The sequence below is a fragment of the Lepidochelys kempii genome, chromosome 1, assembly GCF_965140265.1.
Source record: "Lepidochelys kempii isolate rLepKem1 chromosome 1, rLepKem1.hap2, whole genome shotgun sequence".
NCBI classification, from domain to species: domain Eukaryota; kingdom Metazoa; phylum Chordata; order Testudines; family Cheloniidae; genus Lepidochelys; species Lepidochelys kempii.
Genome location: NC_133256.1, coordinates 293,703,559 through 293,725,786, shown reverse-complemented (window position 1 = coordinate 293,725,786; position 22,228 = coordinate 293,703,559). Strand labels below are relative to the sequence as shown.

Sequence of the window (22,228 nt, the reverse complement as noted above, 5' to 3'; positions counted from 1 at the left end):
CAGGGTGGTTATTGCTCCTGACACTTGTGACAGTGTCTTTAGCTCAGTGTCTTTAGTTGGTGGCTTTCATCCACTGGGAAGGCAATTTACATGGGGATTTTGGTTTGGCATGGATGCTCTGTCTAGTAAGTCGAATTTCCAGTCAGACCACATATTTTCTCTTCCATTGATCCCACTAACAACGCTAAAGGCAAGGCAAAGCAAAAGTGATCCTTTATCGCAAAATGCTCAAGAGAAGCCTAAAGAATTTTTGATTGCCCAACTATCAGGCTTCTTTCAAGGTGAGAGATGTTGTCTGTCAAGGTCTAAACATACCTCACAATTTGACTGCCAGATGCTGGGACTGTATGACAGGGTATGGATCACCTGATAATTTCCCTGTTTTGTTCATTCCCTTTGAAGCATCTGGCATTGGCCATTCTTGGAAGACAGGATACTGGGATAGATGGACCATTGGTCTGACCCAGTATGGCCATTCTTATGGTCCTATGTTCTTAACATAGACCGGCCATTTAAAAAATGGGTCAAATAAAGACACACATTTCACTGAGATTTGGAGCACGCTACTGCAAATCACGAAGTGTACTGTATGCTAATGATGATTCAGTCTGAAAGGCCTTTCTGGACAAAAAGGTTAGAAAAATATTCACAAACACAGAAAAGAAATACAGATCTTAATGGTCTGAATTTTTAATCTGTCTGAAATTGATTATTTAAAAAAAAATTCATACTGGTAGAAACGGCACCTAATGAGAAAACCTGTTAACCTTTTTGTCAGTATTAATAAAATACAAGTTAGTAACTTTTAATATGCATTTAGTGTATATTTTTTATCAAATCCCATTAGTAATCATAGTTCCTGAGTCAACTGGCTGTGTTGACATTCTAGAGAACACAGCAGGTACATCACATCAAACATTAGGGCCTCAATCCTGCAAACACTCGTGCATTCGAGTGACTTCACACAGGCGAGTAGTAGTTCTACTGTGTGTTTAATAACTGAATATTCCTCAGTATTTTTGTTTAATAACTGTCCTTTCATCTGACTGTGCAAAATGTCCTCATTAATTTAAAATGCCTATTTTCTTACAGCCAGCTATAATTTATTCAATATAATATAAATGTTGTTACTTCTTCAATTTGATTGTACAGTTTAAATGTAAAATCAGGAAGCCAACAATTTCAGCAGTAAATGAACTCTCACTTTTTTGCACCACATGCTTTTATGTTATGTTTTCATTATAATATTGTGTAGTTTTGTAAAAATGTTGATTAGCAATTTCACAAATCTGAAAAACACAATTCACAGGTTACGACCATGACCCTTGAAAAAATGTGAGAGAACAACCTCATTACGAGATATACCTTGCAAGAGATATTTGTTTAACTTGAACTCTGCAAGAGCAGTTGCCCAGTGCAACTGTACATATTTGCTCCTGAATCCTTTCTGAAAGGCACTATTTAAACATGTTGATGCACTGCATTGAGATTTTTTTTTTTATCCATTCCAGCAGGGTTGACAAAACAAGAAGACTCAGAAGATAAACCTGTTTTTTTATTGCAAGAAGCACTACAAGGTAAGTGAACTACGTTTTACATTATCTATTCCCATTTAAATAAAACATGGAAGGAATGCAAGCTCTTGTGGAGGTGCATGGTATGGTTGTATTGCTCAGTCAGATTTCTATTTTCAATTGTATTAATGTATTTGGACTCTAGTTGTCAATCTTTGGTTTAATGGCAATGAGTTTGTTAGTGTAGATTCATTGATCTGTTAGGAGGGAAGGAGAAATTTGTGTGTATGGAGAAATTTGTGGTTCCCTCAATCTAACCCATGCCCAGAACCCAGGACGTATTTCTTGTCTCTGATTTAGATGAGTCTGCAAACAGGTGTCTACAATGACATGGAATTTTATGATGTAGGCACTTGGATTAGCCATCAAATCATTTCACATAAGCTACTGAACAGCCACCAGGTGGTAACAGTGACTTTCAGTCACTGCTGCGCTGGGCTAGGTTCACTGCAGTGACCTATAGGTGAAAGTTTCTGTCTCCTGAACCAGTCACACTTTACATGTCCCTTCTGAGCTCTGTTTTAGCCATTCTCCAGCCAATGTCAGGATGGGACACCTTTCAATCTGCCAATACTATCCTTAATTAGCTGGAGAAGTTAATCCTAAGCAACCCAAAGCACTCCTCATCTCCTTAGGATAAATTTACGCCTTCTGCAGCAATTCCATCTCTGAAAGCCGAAAACCATGAAAGTTCATGTTAATGCTAACAGAACATAGCACCTATGATGTGCTTTCACAGGAGCTGTAGCATTAGTCTTCTTTTTCTTAATTCTCTTTGTTTGCTAGATAAAGACATAACTACAAGCTAATATCCAGATCCTACAAGCCCTTAATCATGCAAGTAGCATTTATGCATATGAGTAACTCCACTGACTTCAGTAAGGCCCTAGTTCAATGCTACTAAATGCCCCAACAACAAAACACTGCACACATGAAATGGTGTTTTCAAATATAAACTAAAAACAGAAAATGATCTAGCACTGGAGAGAAAAGGCATTTATGTGTCACTCTACTGAAAATCAAGTAGTAATTATTTCATTATCTCCTTTGCTTTGTTTCTCGGTGCCTGTATCAATGTACTTAGGCAGTAAATTGCAAAGTAAAACCATGAGCCCAATCCTGAATTTCTTATTCAGGCTACACTGCTATTTTGCCTGAAGATGACACGATTGGGCCCTAATATTTACTCTTTCTCTCTTAAATCACAAGAAATGTATGGTCCTGCAGTGGGTAGCGGTTTTGCTCCTTGCTATTATTACATTAGTCAGATCATCACACATGAATTTTTTTTAAAAGCGGTATGAAATATTACCTTAGACTAGGGAAGCAATATAGTGGGCTTGTGAAATAAAGATTCATTTCCTGACTGTGAAAATTCACAATATAGACATTCAGGGTTGGGCTGAAGCCTGAGCTCTGGGACCGTGCAAGGATGGAGGTCCCAGAGCTCGGGCTCAAGCCTAAATGTCTACGCAGCTACTTCTAGTCCCATGAGCCAGTCACCTGACCTGGGCGAGTCGTGGCTGCTGTGGGTCTTTTATCCCTGTGCAGATATACCCTTACTTTCAGTGGTATTTTCTATCTCTTGTTAGCTTATCACATGACTCCTCGCCTTCTCTGCAATTCAGTTTGCATTCATTTCTGAAATATGCAACTTTTATTTTTGTCCTTCAAAAATTATAAAAGGAAAAGGAAAAAGCGGAATGCATGAAGTACGGTAAGGCTGAAAGTGTTCTATAACTTAGCACCAGTCCAAAGTTCAGGACTTGCTATTTATTACTGCTGGTAGAAAAAAAAATATTTCCTTTTTTTCCGATCAATATTTTGAAAACCTTGGATCATCTCTACTCTTTTTGTTAGGAGAGTAACAAGAAACAAGACTATTAGTGATAGTTTTAAGAAAGAGCATCATCACAGGAACCATCAAGACTAAAAGCAAATTTTGGACACTAATGATTGCAAAGCTTTTCAATGGAATGTGAAGTATACCTTTCCAATCCTTATATATAAAATATGTATAATGATACTTACTTCCTACATAAGAGTTTTTGTTATCATTAGACAACTTACTTTAAAATATCAATGCTGATTACTCTCTTGCTTTCCAAACTTCACGCCCTTTCTCTCTGATGTGATTTTAGCATCTGATACCTCATAAGCAGCTAAAGTTAGTCTAACGTTTTACTCTACTTGAAAGCTGGCCTTCCAGACATTAAGGATCAAATGATGCCCCTTCCACACTGAAGAGTAACTTACTCAAAGGGTTATCCGTTCAATAGCAAATTATTACAAGTAATTCCAAGTGGTTTCAATGTGACTAGGGTTATTATAATTTGGTCCTAAAGGAATAAATCACTGGTTTCTGGATATAGTTGTTCTCCATAGCAACTAAAATCATGTCAAAATTGAGGTGGAAAAAATCCAAAATGATAAACAGAATGACATAATTTTTAATGTTTAATATCTCACAACCTGTCAGGGTAAAAACAGTTTAATAAACAAATGCTCCTAGGAATGATAAATTTTCCCAAGAACTGGAGCACAGATCAGAAAGAAAAATATTTGATTCCTTGGAGAAAAGTATAGTTCCATAAGGCATGGAAGTTGCTCGTGTAACCAGAAAAATGGAGTAAATGCTACAGGCTATATCCTCATCTCTTGAACATCTGCACATGGAACACAAACCAGTCTGCAAATCATTGTGGCCCAGCAAAATTGAAAGAGAATCTTCTTCTTCCAGCTAATTGAAGGTAGCAGGTGTGGCTGTGGAATGGCTTTCAAGATCTACATTCTACTGATGTAATAGAGGAGCAGGTATTTCTAGAACCAATTTATAGAGTATCTATAAAAAAAAAAGAGAAAACTAACTGCAACTCTTCCAAAGTAACAACTATATTTATGGAATGCCAAGTCTTTCACAAAATGAAGAACAAGGAAATTTGTAGTTAAGACCGTCTTAAACTCAGTCCATTGTTCCTCAAAAATGTAATATATGCCAATGACATCAGATATTGAAAAACACAGGTACTGCTAGGCAAATTATGGGTTGAATTTCAGCTATAAAGATAATCTGCAATGTATATTTTAAAAAAGTAGTTAACTGTAAAGATGTATGTGTTGAACGCACCAAATAGCAAAGGTAGGTGAGGCCTTCAGCAGGTAAATGAATTTAAAATTAAAATTTTTTATGTTTTAGGTGCCATGCAGTTTGGCTGACACATGGAGCTAGCCTAGAGAGGATCAGGTAAATGGTTACTTTTCCCAGTATATGGCACCACTTTGCAAAGTCTTATTATTTTGATTGGTGCATAGAAACATATATTTTTTTAAATGGCAAAATCACTTTATCAGCTAAAAAGAATAATGCTTACCTCACTTCCCTCCCTGCCCATGTATAAGTGAGCTCTTTGATCTGGTAGGGGCATAAATTGTTGTATTGTAGAGTAGTGCATGCTGGGAAAAATCACATTTAAAGCTCTAACTATGGGAATGTTAAAGCACACACAAAACCCAACAGACTTGGTAGGTTTTGTTTGTCTATTAAATGAATGTCCCTCTGACCTTTGCTGTAAGAATTCAGCACATAGGAATGAGAGAACCTAGATAATTGTGTTGAGTGATTGCTCTTCCTCCCTGCAGGTTCTCACATGTGCAGTCTCACAAGGTTGCATTCTTGCTAAACCCCCGTTGAATGTACTTGTACGAATTTAGTGGTGTACCTGCTGTCTTGTGCCTAATGAGGTAGAGAAATGAATCAGTATAAAGTAGCTAAAACTAAAGCTGGATAATATGAAAACAATGTTTGCTGGTGAGAAAAGCATTAAACAGAGTGGGTGAAGGCTGCACCTGTTTGAGGTGTGTGTCCACTCTTTGGCAATATGGTCTGCAGCCAATGAGTCATACTCAGTTGTACATACAGCCAGACTCCCTGACAGAGGCCATGACTTGTTGTTATATGTTCTGTAGGCCTGCCAGAGAGATCCATGCCTTTGTCACTTCAAAGGGAATGCACTCTAGTTGGGATTGCCCTTAAGGAAAACAGGGAGGCTTCAGCTGTTGCAATATGTAACTGCTTGCCTCCTAAAGCAGAGGTGGTGGGGTTGCTGTGAGCACATTACCCTGATGTTTCATACTCTGCACTTTTGTCTGCCTGTTTCTGAGTACCTATTACCTTTAAAGACTTCAATGTTCTAGGATCCACTTACATGAGGAATTATCTATGCCCTGTCACAGTGATCAAGACTTGCTGGGTTGCCCTGCTGATGCTACTTGGGATTTCTCTCTCTAGAACTGCGAAAATAGTCAGTAGAAGACCCTTGCATAATGGAACTCAGTCTGTCTGACAGTTGGCCAGACCCCAACCCCTCATATGACAACCTTTAGAGCAGAGTGCATAGAATGTTTATTTACACATATTTTTGATTAACCATTCCGGAATGTCTGAAGGTTATGGGCAAAATCCTGGTCCAACTATCGTAAATTACAAAACTCCCATTGATTTCAATTCCAGAATTTCATGCTATTCAGACCAATTTTCTTGAATGGAGACTCTTTTATTTTGTTCAAAGTTGTCACAGAACTCAGATGCTAATGCCACAGAGCTGCACAATTATTATATATGAGTGAGAGAAAGAGAGAGACAAATTGTCCTGTTTTAGAATGATATTGTTGAATGTTACTGAGCATACAAATAACCCTAAAACTGACTCCTGATGAAAATGTAAATATAAAGACTGTTAGGCAAAAAAAGGCTAATTACCCATACCCTCACTGTGATGTCCTTTTTGAAGAGTCTGCTGGGTAAAAATCGCTCTTCGTTGATGGATCAGTGGCACTACAGAACATAGAATCCATTCTTTTCTATATTTTATACCTATTTATTTATTTAGGAAGTATATTCTATTATTTCTATATGGCTGCAGTTCTTGGTCCCTGAATGCTGAATTCTCAAACTGCACTGCATTTGAAAACAGTATGAAAGAATCCCATTGCCATAAAGCGTGGAGCTGCAGTGCACATTCTACTCCTGAGAGCATTATGCACCAAAAAAATAAAAATTCTGTGCACAATATTTTAAAATTCTGCAAGTTTTATTTGTCAATAAATAAATATAAAGGCTTCAGCATGGCAGTGGGTAGCACAGGCTACCTGCATGAAGGTGGGAGACTGCATGAAGGTGGGAGATCATCCTGCAGCCTCCCCACCCCCATCCCCAGGACATGGACTCAGTGGTGAGGCTGCATCTGACCCTGACACAGCACAAGGCCTGCCCCGGAAACACTCTGGGGCCATGCCCCTCTGTGCCAGGTGCATCAGGTGTGGGGCAGGCAGGCTCAACTACGCAGGATCCAAGTGTGGAGGGGCTCAGAGTGGGAGAATCCAGGTGTGGTGTGAGAGGATTCTGTGTGGGATAATCTGGGTGCCAGCAGCTCAGTGAGGGGTCTAGGTGAGGGGGGATTTGGATGCACAAAGGGTTGTTGGGGGGGTTCCAGGAGCTGGGGCAGGTGAAAATGGTTGGGGCTCAGCGGAGGAGTCTGGGTGTGGGGGTCTGGGTGCCGCTAATTGGGATAAGTGGCATGGGAGTTTGGATGTGGGGGCTTAGGATGGTGCAGGGGGTGGGGGTTTGAGTGCAGGGAGCTCAGTGGAGGGGGTGGTCTGGGTGCAGGAGTGGGGGTCAGGAGGCCTGAGTGCAGGGGGCCCCAGGTGCAGGGCTGAGGTTCAATGAGGTGGGGTTTGGGTACAGAGGGCTAAGAGGGTTCTGGGTGTATGGGGTGAGGCTTGGTGGGGGTGTCTAGGTATGGGAGGTCCAGATGCACGGGGGGTTGGGCAGATGGGGGAGCAGCTCCCTGTACACTGACCCCTCCCCCTGCAGCTGAGGAGCGATGAGGGCAGAAAGCAGGGGAGGATGCTGAGCTTCCTGCAGCTGGGAGAGGTTTCTGGGGGTGGGTCTGACACAGCCCCAGCCAATCCTTGCAGGGGAAGAGGAAGTCCCATCCTCTCCTGCCTTCAGCCGAGCCAGGACTCGCATCTGATCCTGGCTCAGGATAGGAGCCACTGGCTGGAGTGTTCCCAGCTCTGCGTTGATTTACCTCTCCACTAGCTGCTCTGGGTGCCTGAAACGATGTATCTGTGCAGCTAGCGAGTGGTGTGTGACTGCTCTTGCAGCTTCCCTTTACTTCCCGGTCAGAAAGTCATTTTTCTGCGGGGAAGCAAAGAAATCTGCGGGGGACATGAATTCTGCGCACATGCAGTGGCGCAGAACTCCCCCAGGAGCAACATTCTATTTAATACATTCTCTCTGTCATCTTTCTACAGCCCAATGATGTTTAACCTTGTAGCATGGGACATCCATTACATCAAATGGCATTCCAGAGACTGATCAAATAATGGAGGAGTGATGTCCTGATATTATAACATATCAAAACAAACATTGCAATGCCAGGATATCACAACAATTTTTCTGGACGCTTCCAACAATTCCATTTTCATCATGGGCCTTGATTTATACCTTAAGCAAACCTAACATATATGGCATAAGACAGGGCCGAATCTGATGCCTTATTTCCTCTCTTTCTGGCTGTGGCACTGAATAGACAGAAAAATAGCTTTTCCCCTTCTTTGCCAGTTAATGAAGTGCAGACAGGTTGGAGGTATTTATTTATATCTCCCTCCCCTTTTCTCCTGACTGCTGGGAAGGATGTGTTTGCTCAACCTCAAATGTTCAGGCAGGAGAAACAATCTGGTCCTGAAAACTCCATTCACTCTGATAGGAGTAGGAATAGTGCCAATCAAACGTATGGACTCTACAAGTGCTACACGTTAGCTCATATGCAAGTGCCAGTATTACACATACAAGAATAAGGTATAATTAGGTCTTACAAAAAGAGCTGGTGGAAAATAGCAGGTGAGAGGTTTTCCATGGAAAATGTTGACTTTTACTCAAAAACCCCCAAAACTTGAAAGATGAAGATTTTAAGTTGAAAATCAATTGTCGGGGCTTTTTGGTGGTTTTGTTTAATTATTATTATTTTTTGTTGTTGCAGTTTCTGGCTTAACATTTCTGATTGTCCAATGGGGGATTTTTTTTGAGGAAAAGACTTCCTGCAATAATTTTCAGTTAGTTGAAAACCTGATTTTCTGTCCCCCGCAAAAAAGTTGATGGAAAAATTTCAGTCAGCTCTACTTACAAACTAATGTGTGAACACTGATAGAGACATACCAAACACAATGTGAGATCTCACCAAGTGCTAAGGGTAGAAAGTTATTTACTTTTTTCCAGAGCTAAAGATTAAAAAAATAAATAGATTTATAAAAGATTTACTCTTATCAATGCCCTGCTGTATTATATGTTATGTTATCGTGGAAAACAGATCAAATAATTGTTCTAAAACAATGGACTGTCATGTCTGTAAATTAAATTCTAGTGCCATTTAGCTAAACTGAGTCATTATGTAGTTGAAAGTCTGATTCTCATTTACACAAATGTCCCTTTAGCTTCTCTAGCAGTACAAAGAGGCTGTAAATTGAGTATGATGTAATTTACACCCATTTGAGGGGGCTTCTTATGCTGCCAGGGCAGCGTAAAGGGGCCTTAGTATAAATGAAAACCAAGCCTCAAATAATAAAAGTTTTCCTAAATACAAAACCTTATAACCAACATATTGTATTAATAGCCTACACATTTCAGTAAAGTAAACAAACAAAAAAAGAAGCCATTTTGGAGTGAGAGGATTTAGAAAAGTAAGATTGACACAATAAACTTCTAATCTTTTTTAAAAAACAAAAAATCTGTCACTAATATTTCTTCACTTTATGTCAACACATACATCCATATTATACATATAAAACACACGCATTCAAAAAAAGTACGAAATCTGTTGGTCTGGTTTTGAAAAGCCTACTTTTTTCTCCTTTAGCTTAGACCTTTTAGGCCAAGTTTCAGCATGAAAACAAGTATTTATGAGAAAAATGCTGACATTGCCTTACTAATAGCAGCATTAACAGAGATTGTTACAATGTCTATTTACTCTGGTACAGTATTAAATAAGATATGTGAACTCACCATAGCAACCCCTGCATCACATAGCAGATATGCTGCTTCTAAGATACAGCGGAACCTTTCTGAAGAAATACATTCAGACAAACATCTATCAATTTCAAATTGTATTTTTAAAATATATTGCTATAAAGTACAACACAACACAACTTGTTGCTATTTAATTTATCTGTTCTTGCACCTTTGCTTTTGATTGACGGTGTTTCATCTTTATTGTCAGGAAAAAAGTAGACTTGGATATCTACCCAATATCCTCTGAGGTAAAAACTGCTGCAAATAAATTATTTAGCATCTCAGAAATGTCATATCCTTAATGGCTTCCTTTGCTCCCTGACAGTCCAGAAGACCCACTATTTCTCTTGCAATCTTCCTCCTTCTGGATATCCCAAGATTCTGCAAAGACTTACATATGTGAGCAGTCCCATTAACTTCCATGAGGGAAAATGACTTCAGTGGAACTACTCTTAGGAGTAAAGTTAAGCACGCTATGTTTTTCCAGACCTGGGGTTATCAGAATGTATGGTTTACTTTTAAGTCTTTGGCTATGTCTACACTATGGACCTTAGAGCAGCATAGCTGTATAGCTACAGCTGTGCTGCTGCAGGGTCTCCCGTGTAGTCGCTCTTCGCTGGTGGGAGACAGCTCTCCTGCCGGCATAATTAAACCACCCCCAATGAGCAGCATTAGCTGTATCGGCAGGAGAGCTTCTCCCATCAACATAGCACTGTCCACACCAGCACTTTTGTTGGTGAAACTTATGTCAGTAAGGGTTGTGTTTTTTCACACCCTTGACCAACAAAAGTATTGTCGACAAAAGTGCTAGTGTAGACAAAGCCTTTGACTACTTGCAGTTCATTTTCCTTCTTACTGCTACTAATTTTCATCATGCATTTTATCTGCCATACTGTATGCTCCTTTTAATTGTCTTGATTGTGCTGGGTTTCCATTTTTGTGTAAATGAAAAATCTCTTGTACTTTGCCCTTTAACCAGGCAGTGGGTTTCTTCCTTTTTGTTTAGGGGTATGCATACTTTCTCTCAATCTACTAGGCTTAAGTAGCTTCCCAGGTGAATCTAATTTCCTCACTTTCATCTGTGAGGTCCAAACCTTATCATACCATAGGCACAATTTTGTATGTCAAAAAATCCAAAATCCTTGGCAAACTGCTAGTTCATAGACATGAAATCATTCATGCTGCTGCTTTCCAGTTATGCCTAATGATTATTCTTGATCATGTTCCTGGTTTGGCTAAACTGGTACCCAAGCCTCATCCAACCAAACTACATCTTTGCTGCCAAGCCATCAACATACCTTCAGCCCAAATAGCTCCATGGAGGAATTTTCTGTAGGATTGAGAAGGAAGCCCTCAGTTTCTTTTGGTCCAACGATGGAAGTGGGGTGGCCATGTATAATATGGATGTATGTGTACACATAAAGTGAAGAAATATTAGAGATTTTTTTGTTTGTTAAAAAGCATGACAGTCCAATCATAGTCTGATCTTTCCTGGGAAATGGGTAGCCCTACATGCTCTCATATTGCTAGATAAGACTGCCAAAGGAAATGCTGACACTGCATATTGGTACATACCTTCCACTTTGAACCTTCTTGCACTGATTACCTAAGCAATTATTTGAATTGCCATTGGCAATTGCATTTTTTTAAATCTCTGCTGTATTTAAAGAAGGGTGAAAGATTATACTGGTCAGTCTTCTTCAAAATACTAGTTCTACATTTAGCTGTGTACAGGATATGCTACTAACTGGGGTTCACTGGAGTAGGACTGCCAGTTTGCTTTCTATAGAAATATAAAGCAACAAGGGTGATGTCATGGTGGGCATCTGCTATAGACCACCAGACCAGGAGGATGAGGTAGACGAGGCTTTCTTTGGAGAACTAACAGAGGTTTCCAGATCACATGCGCTGGTTCTCATGGGGGACTTCAATCACCATGACATCTGCTGGGAGAGCAATACAGAAGTGTACAGGCAATCCAGGAAGTTTTTGGAGAGTGTTGGGGACAACTTCCTGGTGCAAGTGCTGGAGGAACCAGCTAGGGGCCGTGCGCCTCTTGATCTGCAGCTCACGAACAGGGAAGAATTGGTAGGGGAAATAGAAGTGGGTGGCAACCTGGGCAGCAGTGACCATGAGATGGTCGGGTTCAGGATCCTGACAAAAAGAAGAAAGGAGAGCAGCAGAATATGGACCCTGGACTTCAGAAAAGCAGATTTTGACTCCCTCAGGGAACTGATGGGCAGGATCCCCTGGGAGGCTAATATGAGGGGGAAAGGAGTCCAGGAGAGCTGGCTGTATTTTAAAGAAGCCTTATTGAGGGTGCAGGAACAAACCAGCCTGATGTGCAGAAAGAATAGCAAATATGGCAGGTGACCTGCTTGGTTTAACAGAGAAATCTTCAGTGAGCTTAAACACTAAAAGGAAGCTTACAAGAAGTGGAAACTTGGACAGATGACAAGGGAGGAGTATAAAAATATTGCTCGAGCATACAGGGGTACAATCAGGAAGGCCAAAGCACAATTGGAGTTGCAGCTAGCAAGGGATGTGAAGGGTAACAATGGTTTCTACAGGTATGTTAATGACAAGAAGGAGGTCAGGGAAAGTGTGGGACCCTTAGTGAATGGGGGAGGCATTCATAGTGACAGATGATGTGGAAAAAACTGAAGTACTCAATGCTTTTTTTGCCTCAGTCTTCACAGACAAGGTCAGCTCCCAGACTGCTGCACTGGGCAGCACAGTATGGGGAGGAGGTCAGCAGCCCTCAGTGGTGAAAGAACAGGTTAAGGATTATTTAGAAAAGCTGGATGTGCACAAGTCCATAGATCCGGATCTAATGCACCCTAGGGTGCTGAGGGAGTTGGCTGATGTGATTGCAGAACCATTGGCCATTATCTTTGAAAACTCGTGGCAATTGAGGGAGGTCTTGGACAATTGGAAAAAGGCAAATATAGAGCCCATCAGTAAAAAAGGAAAGAAGGAGAATCTGGGAAACTACAGTCCGGTCAGCCTCACCTCAGTCCTTGGAAAAACCATGGAGCAGGTCCTCAAGGAATCCATTTTGAAGCACTTGGAGGAGAGGAAGGTGATCAGGAACAGTAAACATGGATTCACCATGCCTGACCAACCTGCTTGCCTTCTATGATGACATAACTGGCACTGTGGATATGGGGAAAGTGGTGGATGTGATATATCTTGACTTTTGCAAAGCTTTTGATACAGTCTCCCACCGTATTCTTCCCAGCAAGTTAAAAAAGTATGAATTGGATGAATAGACTATAAGGTGGATAGAAAGCTGGTGAGATCGTTGGACTCAACGGGTAGTGATCAATGGCTCAATGGCAGCTGGTATCAAGTGGAGTGCCCCAGGGGTCTGTCTTGGGGCTGGTTTTGTTCAACATCTTCCTTAATGATCTGGATGATGGGATGGATGGCACCCTCAGCAAGTTTGCAGATGACACTAAGCTGGGGGGAGAGGTAGATATGTTGGAGGGTAGACATAGGGTCCAGAGTGACTTACACAAATTGGAGGATTGGGCCAAAAGAAATCTGATGAGGTTCAACAAGGACAAGTGCAGAGTCCTGCACTTAGGATGGAAGAATCCCATGCACTGCTACAGGCTGGGGACCAACTGGCTAAGCGGCAGTTCTGCAAACAAGGTCCTGGGGATTACAGTGGACGAGAAACTGGATATGAGTCAACAGTGTGGCCTTGTTGCTAAGAAGGCTAATGGCATATTGGGCTGCATTAGTAGGAGGATTGCCAGCAGAACGAGGGAAATGATTATTCCCTTCTATTGGGCACTGGTGAGGCCACAGCTGGAATACTGCGTCCAGTTTTGGGCCCCCACTACAGAAAGGATGTGGACAAATTGGAGACAGTCCAGCGGAGGGCAACGGAAATGATTAGGGGGCTGGGGCATATGACTTATGAAGAGAGGCTGAGGGAACTGGACTTATTTAGTCTGCAGAAGAGAAGAGTGAGGGGGGATTTGATAGCAGCCTTCAACTACCTGAAGGGGGGTTTCAAAGAGGATGTAGCTAGGCTGTTCTCAGTGGTGGCAGATGACAGAACAAGGAGCAATGGTCTGACGTTGCAGTGGGGGAGGTCTAGGTTGGATATTAGGAAAAACTATTTCACGAGGAGGGTGGTGAAGCACTGAAATGGGTTACTTAGGGAGGTGATGGAATCTCCATCCTCAGAAATTTTTAAGGCCTGACTTGACAAAGTCTTGGCTGGGATGATTTAGTTGGGGTTGGTTCTTCTTTGAGCAGGGGGTGTACTTGATGACCTCCTGAGGTCTCTTCCAACCCTAATATTCTCTGTTTTCTAAATTTGAACAAATATTCTTTGCAGAATTACCACAACCCACTCAAATCTTAGCATCCCCATTACATGTCAGCCACAGAATCACATCCCTGCTAGAGCTCTAAAATATCTAAAAAGCATAATCACAACTGTTCATTATTAGTTAAGCTCCAGCAGTAAGTGCAGTGGTCCACATGGAACATCAACAATAATACTTGATAATAGTTTTACACCTCACTAGTGCCTTTCATGCAAGACTCTTACAATGCTTTTACAGATATGAATTAATTAAGCCGCTCATGTGAAGCTGGTAGTTTTATAACTTATTTTACAGATGGGTATGCTAAATGCTCCTCAAGGACATTGAGGAGTTAGATGAACTGGCCATTGTCAAAGATGGAGACAATGACGAAGACCAAAGAAATAGAGCCTCTACCCTCAAGAGCAAAATAAACCCTAACTTCTAATTTATGGAGATGTGCTAACTACAACAAAGGTGGTACCTCTGCCCATTCCGTTACCAATAGCAGACCAATAATGAGATCCACCTATATGACTAGAGTGACACATCCCCTACAATAAGCCAGTGGTGTGAGATGGTAGCCATTAAATCTTGAGCCAGCCCAGAAGAGCTATTGTACACAAAAATGTTAAAGTAATCTAGAATAAGCATGGGCAACCCCAGTGTCACAGGTGGATGGGAACTCTGATGAGGCAGAGTTTACACTATAAGTATTCTCATCTTAAACCTATCCCCAAACTCCCAAAACAGGATAGAATATGTTACATGAAGAATGTAACCCCCTAAAATTTAGAAACAAAATAAAGATAAAAATAGATACATAATGGAGTGAATTAATGAAACGTTCTTCAGTACAACAAGTAAAGAAACAAAGAGTTTCACCTGGTAAAAAATATTGAGGCGTCTTCAATATTTGAAATTTCTCTTAAATGTTTGTTTCTAGCAAATATCCAACAGATTTATATTGCTGAAGTGTTCCAGGTTGACCCACTTAATTTTAATATTCCAAATGATGTGCTGTAATTATTACATAAAATAAATATCTTTCTCATGCGTGAATAGAGAAAAATCCTGTGATATATTACAAAAACAGTTACATCAGCAAAAATATAAATTTAAAATTATGGGCATATTTCTGTTCTTTCCTGAGAGGAAACATAAAAATCAGACAGCTTCACATCAAAGCTACAGAAATGCCTAGGAAACTCCATAAAACTGCATACAAATAAATAAATATGACAAACCGTATACTTGCAGGTAAAACAAGTGTTCAGAGAGCTGTGTAATAATAATTAATAAACTGATCCTTATTAACCTGGAATTTCTGGTAATCCTCAAAGGCTGTGAATATACTTAGATGAAACAGGATCTTCCTCATTAGGCTTGATAGGTAGACTTGTTTGAAATAGACTCAGTCAAAATAAATTACTGCTTAGGAACTCTGCCTTTGTTAGTGCTGAGGGAAGTAAAATAACAGTCACAATAATAAAAAATATTCTCAGTTGCCTCTATCCTTAGAAACCCTGTTCTTATTATTGAGATGTACATGTTAACTGAGATCGTTTAAGCTCAAAATGACACTGTTGTCAAATGGCTGAAATATAGTTTGTACGCAGGTCTTTGTACATACATCTTCTCTTTCATTGTCACAGAAAGGAGATGGCATTTCTCCTCCAGTGCAAAGCCAAATTCTGCTTGTCTCCATATAAATTCATAAACAGTTAAATCTTATTTTCATCTTATTGATGTTGTCATTTATCCTTTGATAAATATTTGTTACTGACTCTACAGTTATGAATTTTTTAACATGCAAGGACAAAGTGAAATTCTAGTCAAGGAAATATCTTTTTTCTTTTTAAAGAAATGCTTCTTTTTCAAGTTTGCTCCAGTGCAAGAATTCTTCTTTAACACCAAATGCAATGTTAATGGTTTCTGACCAAGGCCTCGATCTTGCAAAGACTTGTACGCATGTGAATAGTCCCACTGACCTCAGTGTAATTAATTAAATTAACTTTATAGGACCCATGCATAAGTCTTTACAGGAGTGAAGCTAAACTATGTCCAGGAGGAACTTGAATAATGCTAGTATCTTTCTCAAAAGCACAATCAAATTGCCTTATGGGCTGTTCATCACACTGATTCACTTAGGGCCCAATTCTGCCACCCTTGAATAGTCTCTCAGACTCGAAACCTATTCAGTCTATAACTACCTTAAATAATTTAATAATGGGTTTTCATCTAATTGGTTTTAAAATAGGTTTAGCTGAACTGATTTTAAAACCAATGTATACAGGCCATAAAGGCCCGTCGAAACTACAAAAGGTTATCATGTCCAAACATGATTGTGGAAAGTTGAATCAATTAACATGATGCTGACCAGTAAAGACCAGTCAATCAGGCCAGGGCAACTCATATTCAGCATTCTGTCAGCTAGTCAGGATTAAATTCCACTACTACTATGCTCCCCACCCCAGCATTTTGGGGCAAGGATCATGTAGGTCTTAACTGATTATTCAGCAGAATAGGGCCTAATCTAGATTGGGGCCTCTGTAGTACAAATAAAATGCTAATGACCTAAACTAGTAGTAAAATATACGTACACTGTGGATGAATTAATGTTACTATGGAAACATTAACTTTTCATGCTCTAACTTTTCAATTGTACCCTCCTCCTCAATAGTGAACGAAGAAGTTTTTTCTTTCTTTTCTAAGTGACTACAGTCACACCATTCACAGGTTAGTGTTATTCCACTTATTTTTAAAGCAATACCAATTAATGATCACCTGCATTCGGCAGTACACCTTACTCCCAATTTTCTGAAACCCTATTATCCAAACCTCTACATCAGAGGTGAGCAAAGTACGGCCCGCAGGACTGTCCTGCCCAGCCCCTGAGCTCCTGGCCGGGGAGACTAGCCCCCAGCCCCCCCCTACTGTCCTCCCTCCCCCACAGTCGTGCTGCCGCACGGGCAGCACAGCTGGCTCCCTCTGGGCAGCGGGGCTGCGAGCTCCTGCCGCTCTGAGCTGCATGGTAAGGGGCAGGGAGGACGGCGGATAGGGGGTCCTGGGGAGCAGGCAGGGGGCGGTTGGATGGGGCAGAGGTTCTGGGGGGGGCAGTCAGGGGTTGGGGAACGGGGGGGGGGTTGGATAGGTGTGGGAGTCCGAGGGGCCTATTGGGGCGGGGATGTGGATAGGGGTCAGGGCAGTCTGGGGACAGGGAGCGGGGGGGTTGGATAGGGGGTGGGGTCCTGAGGGGCCTGTCAGGGGGTGGGGGTGTGGATAGGGGTCGGGGGAGCAGTCCGGGGACAGGGAGAAGCGGGGTTGGATAGGTGTGGGAGACCCAGGGGGCCTGTCAGGGGGCAGGGGTGTGGATAGGGGTCGGGGCAGTCAGGGGACGGAGGGGACTAGATGGGGGTGGGATCCCGGGGGGTGCAGTTAGGGGTGGGGGGTGCTGGGAGGGAGTGGTCAGGGGACAAGGAGCAAGGGGGGGGTTGGATGGGTTGGGAGTTCTGAGGGGGGAAGTCAGGGGGCGGGAAGTGGGTGGGAGCAGATAGGGGGCAGGGGCCAGGATGTTTGGGGGGCACAGCCTTCCCTCCCTGGCCCTCCATACAGTTTCGCACACCGATGTGGCCCTCAGGCCAAAAAGTTTTCCCACCCCCTGCTCTACATTATCCAAATCCTTTTCTTGTCCCCCAACATGGATTCATACAATGCAGAGGTTTGGATAATAGAGCAGAGACTCCCAGCCAAGCGGGAGGCCACCTTGCTGTTGAATGGCTCCTGCAGCAGAGCAGAGTCCTGGCTCCCTAAGCTGCTGCAGGTACAACGTGCAGGGACGTCTGAGACCCTGGTGGAGCAGAGAGCAAAGTCCTGGCTGAGGGTCTCTGCTCTACCTTGCTAGGACTGCAGCCTTCCCCTCCACTTACAGTAATCGAGAGGGCAGGACCACTGTGAAGGAGGTCGCTGCAGCCCTGCTGTCAGAGGAGTGAGTGAGTGGGGCCATGACAGCAGAGCTGTCATACGTGTCCCTGAGCTGCCACTCCTGCCGTCTTAATTATCTGAACTCCTGAATAACTGAATAAAACCCATGTCCCGCCATGCTATTTGGATAGTTGGGAGAATACTGTATATATCATCACCCTAAAATGCCCTGTCACGTCTCAGGAGGACTTTTATAAATCCTGAATCATGGGGTCCAGGGAGCGCTTATCAATACACTACAGCGTTGTCAAAATGTTCAGCCAAGTAAGCTGAGTTTTGGTGACTGAGGCACAGATTCAATGTCCTAGCAATTTTAACAGAGAAAGAAAAGGACTGACCTTCAGTTTCTCCTTTATCATCAGATGACACCTTTCTTCCCCAAAGAATTTTACAAATTATACACAGAAATCACTTGATTAAGACACATGGTCTAGCTAGTACAAGCATCTCAATTATCACACGTTTCAGTTCCACTGCTATCTTCCTTCCTACAAATTTGGTGTTTTCTGACTTTTCTTGTTGAACACTATTTACTTTTGAAATAAAGAATTATGACAGTGAAGCTGACTAAAGGAAGGAATCCTACAGCATTTTAAGTTTCTTGCACAAATAATTCTTTTATGTCCCTCACTTTGGGCCTTTGTCACATTACTTCCCACATTTTGCTCCTGTATTATAATCCCAATTTGCTGTTCAACCTTGGCTAAATCAGTTAAACTCCTGGTGTCCCGATTGCTTCAGGTGTAAAATGGAGATTAAAACCCCTCTTCACAGCACTGTTGTGAGCACTAGTTAACTAGTTTGGATGCTGCTTTAGAGAAATAAAGTACCAAATATGTTGTTATATGCAGTGTAGTTGTAGCTGTATTGGTCCCATAATATTAGAGAGACTTTAGAGATTAGGGTGCGGTAATATGTTTGACTGGACCAACTTCTGTTGGAGAGAAATAGATGCTTTCAAGCTTACACAGAGTTCTTCTTCAGGCCTGGGAAAGGTACTCAGAGCGCCACAGCTAAATCCATGGTGGAACAGATAGTTTAGCATAAGTAGTTTGCACAATTGTAAGGCAGGGATTCTCAACCTTTGTCTTTGAGCCCCCCACCCCCTATGAAAATTCCATGGCCCACCTGTGCCACAAGAACTGTTTTTCAGGAGACTAAAAGACAGGACTGGCATTAGGAAGTAGCAAGCAGAGCAACTGCCCAGAGACCCACGCCACAAGGGCCCCCGTGAAGCTAAACTGCTCTGGCTTCAGTTTCAGCTCCAGGCAGGGGGGCTTGGGATTTGGCTTTCTGCCCTGGGCCCCAGTGAATCTTAACGCTGGCCCTGCACTCCAGTTTATTTTGGTGGACTCCTGAAACCTGCTTGCACCTCCTGCCCCAAGGGCTTCGGTCTCCCGGTTGAGAATCGCTGTTGTAAGGGACCATTCAAGGTAGAGTGGCCCATTAACACCCCTGCAAGTCATAAGCCAAAAAAAGGTTAGTGGGTTACAGTGTTGTAATAAGCCATAATTCCCCTACCTCGAGTACTTTACTGGCAGGGTGAAACACAAAAGTACAGGGATGGGGCTGAAGGGTCTTTACCACTGGAAACTCCAAGGGTACCAAACTGTCCAGTGCAATTACTCAGCCGGAGATGTGGGCAGACCACCAGGATCGACCCCCGCCCCGCTTTCTCTGGCTGAAACGCCGGGGACCGTGTAAGGGCCACAGGTGCTTAGAGCCGCCAAGGCCCCTCTTCCTGCTGTGGCCTGGAGCACCCCTTCAACACTGACCCCCCCCCCCCCGGCGCCGTCCCTGGACTCCCCCCGGCGAAGCCTGCCCTGCAAGAAGCGCTGCGCGGCGCTCCGAAGCGGCTCGCTCTCCCTCACCGCTCGCGTGGAGAACAGCGGCCCGCGCCTCCCGCCTCGTCTCCGCCCAGCCCCCCGCCGCCCCCCGCCGCCAGGCTGCGCCCAGAGCAGACAATGGAAAGCTCCCCACCCGCCGGGCCAGCCGAGCTTCCGCCCCGCCCTCTAGAGCGGCCGCCGAGGGGAGCGGCGCGCAGGCGCCGGGCGGCGAGCCCCGGCAAGCAGGGGGGGGTGCCCCGGCTCCCGTTACCGCCCCTGCCCAGCTGCCGCGGGCCCCCGCTGGGCCGGTGACAGGTGGCGCTGGCTGCCAGTGAGGCCAGCGCCCGACGCAGCCCAGCGGCCAGGAGACCCGGCGGCTGCGGCTCGCACGGAGCTCGCCACCGAAGCGCGTGGGTGGGGCAGCAGTGCACGGAGACCCCTGCCGGGGGGTGCGCGGAACAGCCGCCCCCGCCTGGCGCCCCCTAGCTACAGACAGTACCTCCCCCCGCATCCACTGCCCCCCGGCTGCGGGAGCAGCGCGGCGCCCCCAGGGCCCACGCCACGGGCCTCACAAGCGGCGAGTGCCAGGCGCCATCAGAGCCCAGCCAGGATCCTGCGAGGCCAGAGCCGGTGCCCCTGGCTTCAGCCGGGGAGCTGCTCAGCGTGGACACGGTCCACACCTGGTCACAAGCGTCCCCAAGAGCTCGGACAGGCGGGCTCCCTCCCTCCCTCCCAGGCACTGGCACAGCAGCTGCTCTGGCGATAGGGGGACGTCTCTGTTTTCGACGCTGAACGCGGCAGGGGTTATCTCTTCTCTTCCAGGCTGCACACACATGAAAACTTCTACACTCCTGCCTTCCTATCGAGCAACTCGTATTCCCCGCCGCCCGCAGCACAGTCTCCTTCCTCCCCTGCCCCCTCTCTCTCGGGCACTGTGAATTACTGCCTCTCCCTAAGTTCACTAACCCCTTGTAACACACACTCTAGCATAGTCCCCGTACAGGGCCACTCTCCCCCCCCCCCCCCCCGCAATCCGATCCTGTGCAACCCTCTCCCAGTGGAAGCCTGCCACCCTTTCGGTGGGGTGCAACCTGCACCCTAATCCCATATTGCACTGTGCACCCCCCACATTCCCCATCTCCCACATCTCACTTTGCAAAACGCACGCTTAATACATTCTGCCACCCTTCCTAGCAAACCCTCTCCGCCACCCCCCAGCGGCTGCACGACGACCTCCGTGCACTCTGCAGCCCTTCCCCACAGATCCATGAATAACTTCCCTCCCGCACTAGTAGAGTGCTTTCGCAATGCACACAACGACAAAGAAGCGCAATGAAACCACGAGTAAGACACAACTCGCTGGATTTCGTTTGCACTTCCAAGAACCGGGGTCACCGTTCCAATGCAAACGCCCACACATACAATAAAAGCCATCCCCAGTCATCCTCGGTAGTTTGTGCCGTGCCCACAGTTATTACGGTCATTACACTTCAATCCACTCAAAGCGGGCTCATTTGAAATGGTGAAAGCCAACATGTTAAAAACAGCCGCTCTGCCAAGCATAAACGTAGGCTGTACTCACACAAGGATGTGAGTAAGAGATACCTGTAGATCCATATGTATAAATAGCTACATTCGTATTTAACAAGCTTTCTAGGTCTTTAGAAATCACGTAGAATTGTATTCAAAGAGCTAGAATTACCCACCTTGCTTTTGGCAAATTCGTTTAGGATGAAGCACATGTGAAAATGGCATGACCCTACGAGGAGTGTTAGAAAGTGTGGATTGAGACCCTCTCTTTCTTTTCTTTTCTTTCCTGCTTTCTAAAGAGTGGAAATTTCCATCATGTGATAGGGGGCAGCATCCCCAGCCTGCAGCCTCTCATTTCATCCGGACCCCTCCCTTTCAGAAAAACCACCAATGGTAGTAAACTAGCAACCTGAGATGTAAACAAAAAGCATCCTCCCAGGTGGACGTGTTCAGCTGTTCTGCGCGTGAAAGAGACAGGAGGGAGCCTGGCTATGAAACAAAGTGGCACAATTATTTTCTAACCAGACTAGAACTGACTCTATTCCAAGTGATGTTATTCTGTTATAATTTAATATACAGTTTTTAGGGAGTTGTGTTTTAATGGTTTTTTTTAATGGTTTGCATAATGCACTGTGTTGTCTGTACATATTCAGGGCTTACAAAAGAAAGCACACAATGATGTTGAGTAGGGTGTATTTAACCTCATTTTCAATACTTCATCATAATTGTTTGTCCAGTAGAAGTTGGAACAGAAATGTGTAAGATGCAAAGCCTGAGTTGCAATCTATATATATCCAATGGCTGTATTATTTATCATTTTAGACGTTTAAAAGAATCCTTTAAAACTGATCCCATGTACAAATTTTTGACCATCCCTCTGCTGAGTCATAATGCCATTAAACGTACCTGTTTTTGAAGGAA

General features: G+C 43.7%; 1 protein-coding gene across 2 annotated transcripts in view; it reads right to left on the bottom strand.

Annotated features, from left to right (window-relative positions):
• SLC38A4 (solute carrier family 38 member 4) overlaps positions 1 to 21,672 on the bottom strand; it is a 62,425-nt gene extending 40,753 nt beyond the window's left edge. The window contains exon 1 of one of the 2 annotated variants that reach the window (XM_073327973.1): positions 21,484 to 21,672. The gene's annotated coding sequence lies outside the window, so the exon portion shown is untranslated. Of the gene's footprint in view, positions 1 to 19,472; positions 19,688 to 21,483 lie in introns of those variants that run through there. The other variant, XM_073327976.1, reaches the window with a different exon arrangement.
• Positions 21,673 to 22,228: the final 556 nt, after the last annotated feature.